The following is a 3,614-nucleotide window of genomic DNA, read 5'->3' as shown; positions in this document are numbered from 1 at the left end:
AAAAAAAAAAAAAAAGAATTATTTAACTTTATTTATTTATTTCAATTTGATCAGAGAGGGACAAAGTGAGAAAGAAAGCAAGCCGTCAGGTCCAGGACTCGAACCACGGTCAGCCATGTGGGAATCCAGCACCTCTAACCACTACCTGCCGGCCCCAGGAAGCCTTTCTTAAGGAGACCCTACAGCCCTAATTCAGCATCTCTGAGCTACTGGTTGAGGATCTGAGGGTTTTTGTTTCTTCTGGTTGATTGGTTTGTTTTTGTCTCCTCTGGTTGATTGGTTTGTTTTTGTCTCTAAGTACAGGGGCACCTAAAATGCCCCACTGTGACTTGGATTTTCCCAAAACACTGGCTTCCTCTTTGGCAGAATTGCCTTCACGCTTGCCTCTGGCCACCAACCAATTCATGAATCATCAAACACCACATATCAAAACTGCACAAGGAAAGAGAATGCGTGCATATGTTTGCTTTCTGCCTATTTTGTGCTTCTGACTTTCATCTATTACCAGAGAGAAACCTCCAGCTTCTGGACACTTCAAAACGGCCTGGAAATGTGGCATAGCCTCGTGTGTGTGTTTTGAAAGTAAGTGATCCCCAAAAAGTCACCTTAAAAAAGAAGGGGGAAAAAAAAAGTTCAGTCAGTGCCAGTCGCAGAACTCAAAAAAGTGGGGGGCTGCCTGGCACCCCAAAGCTGTCAGTTAAAATAGGAACCTTGGCTTAAAAGGCTAAATGGAGTCCAGTCCAGCTGTAGCGGGGAATACTATTCAGTACACAGCCATGGATTACTGCAAAGGAAGGGCAGAGAGACGGCATGTTAGCCACAGATCGTTGCCAGGTCACCTCCAGCTCTCACATGTGGCCCACACATTGTCACTGACGATGGGTGGAGGGCTTTCTAGTTTCCAGAGGTTCCCAAAGCCACTAACACTGGGACCTGTTATAAAAATCAGGGCTGGAATTGTTTTTTCCCCAGAGGGTTTTTGCCTTAGGGTGGGTGCTCCCCAGAGATAGACACAAGGAAAAGGGAGAGTGAGAAGTCACCCCCCACCCCCAGGGGGAGTGGCAAGGCCACAATCCCTTCTCCTCCATTCTCCTCCTAGGATCTTGGGCACGCACGCACATGCACCTGGCATGATTTTCAAGCTACCGGGTCTGAGACTCAAACCATGGTCAGCCATGTTGGAGTCCAGAGATGTAACTGCTATGCCATCTGCTGGTCCCAGGGCTGGAATATTTTTAAATTATTAAACCCGTAGATGGAGGTAAGTGAAGCCTCTTCCAAAGTACAATGCGTCTTATCTCTCAAGTGGAAATCTCACCTCTTCTCATTGAGGAATGCATGGAAAATGCGTATTAAAAACCATCATACATTCACCGAATACATTAGAAGATTCATTAGGTCAAACCCCAAAACGTTGCTTCTTTGACCACTCAGTTTGCTAGTTGATGAAAGGGGATTATTATTCCTGCCACTGGCCCCACCTTATGGAGATGGTGTGGAGCCCTGTGGGAGATTACCCAGGAGACAATGCGACGCCTCTGAATAATTCTGTACGTCTATCAGTCAAGACTCTAGGCTGGTAATATTCAGGTTTATTCTCCTTTCTGCATGTGCAGGGTACCCCGAGTTAGAGTGAGTGAAGTTTATACTATTTTCTTCAGCAGTTGTGTTTTATGGGAAATGTTTGGTGTAAATAAACTTGTACATCTTTTTCTTTTTTTTTTTTTCCCCTACAGGGCACGTGCATTCTCCAGAGAGGTAGATAGTGAGAGAAAGAGGGGGAAAGTTAGAAATCACCCTCTCCCCCCGGGGTGGATGATCACACCACAATCCCTTCTCTTCTATTCTCCTCTTGTGATTTTGGGCCTGCATGCACATGCACCCCATGTGATTCTCAAGACACCGGAACCAGGACTCAGACCACGTAGCCAGCCATGCGAGATCTAGTGTCTTAACCTCCCTCCATACCACCTGCTGGCCCTAAACGTGTAGATTTTTAACACAGCTTCGGTGCCATGGCTCTGAGTGAATCAAAACTGGAAAGGGCTGAGCTAAGAGACCAGAAGGAGAAGGCACCAAAGGATCTCCTTTTGGAACCCTCTGCGAAGGGGCTGTGACCAGTGACTGCGTGCAGGAGACTGAGGGGGGGAGTCAGATTGCCCTGTGGTGGGTACAAACACTTTAGAGAAACAAGCAGCAATCAGACTTGGAATAGGGAAGCTGGTGGTGGAGGGTGGGGGTGGAACCCTGATGGTGTTACAGCCTGGCAAAGATGGGGTGGGATGGGAACGGATGGCTGGGGGTGCTGCAATGGACTGGGATGCAGGATGCATCTCCAAGCTACATGACTGCTGGCTTCTTGACCAGAGCCCAGACACCATCCTCCAACTCGCAGGCTTCTATAAACCTTGGCAGCAAGAGAGGGGAGGGCACGGGTTGTGTGCCCCCCCAGGCGTGTTAAGGGGGAATTAAGAGAAAGGGAGGCCCAGCTCTGTTGCGCAGGAAAAGGGCGTCTACAGGAAGCCCAAACTGAAAATGAAAAGAGAAGTTGGGTTAATGAATGGATGGATTAATCTACCAAAAAATAAATAAATAAATAAATAAATAAATAAAATAAAAAACCCAAACAAACAAAAAAACCAGAAGAAAATCATTTAAGTTGTGACAACTAATAGATCAATTAGAATATAGCTATGTTAGACGGTCTTAAGGGCTCATTGCGTTGGCTCCTGGGAACATGCATTTTCTGTCATACGCCCACATACACCCCAAATGGCAGTAATGGCATTAACTGGCAAAATAATGATCAACAGCCAGAAAAGCCCTTTTCATCATTCCTTAATGACTAGGTCCTGACTAATGCTTCTCTTTCCAGATACCTTGTTAAGAAAGACCTGCAGCAAATCTCTGGGTGACCTCAGGTCACCAAACAGAGCGCTAGGCTCTCAGCCACTGCATTTCCTTGTCCCATAGGACAGCAGAGGGGGCTGAGACCCCAGCTCGGCTAGCCATCAGAGGAGTCCTCGTTAGCTAACTGGTACTCTGGGGCAAGATCTGTCTGCCAAGTGTCCAGGGATGGTTGCTGGATTCCTAGTTCCAGATTCCAATTACTTGAAAACCTGGACTAAGGAGACCCATTCTTGCTTTGTGTTCACACAGCACTTCGGCCTTTCTGTTTCAACTTCATCTCTGTGTCATACACAGGGCAAGTAGTGTTGACCTTCATTTGAAAAACAAGGAGACCAACACACGGGGAAGTTAGGTGATTTGCCTGTAGCCACAAAGAAAGAGCCACAGCTAGGGTCACAGTTGTTTAAGTCTCTTCATCACACCACAATGTCCCCAAGTGGCTCTATATCCTTGTTTATTATCTAAAGACTATATCCCATTTGGGACCAGTGGGTGGTGTGGTGGTTAAGGCGCTGGACACTGCCACATGGCCAACCATGGTTTGAGTCCAGGACCTGGTGGCTGGCTTTCTCAATTTCCTTCTCTCTCTTTCTCTGTGTGTGTCTCTCTGGTCAAAATTAAAATAAATGAATGAATAAATAAAATCAAATAAATAATTCCTTTAAAAAAAAAAGAAGATATTTATCCCGTTGAATAAAGACTCA

The sequence above is a fragment of the Tupaia chinensis genome, unplaced genomic scaffold (assembly GCF_000334495.1).
Source record: "Tupaia chinensis unplaced genomic scaffold, TupChi_1.0 Scaffold145659_1, whole genome shotgun sequence".
NCBI lineage: Eukaryota > Metazoa > Chordata > Mammalia > Scandentia > Tupaiidae > Tupaia > Tupaia belangeri.
Note: the sequence above shows the minus strand (reverse complement) of the source record.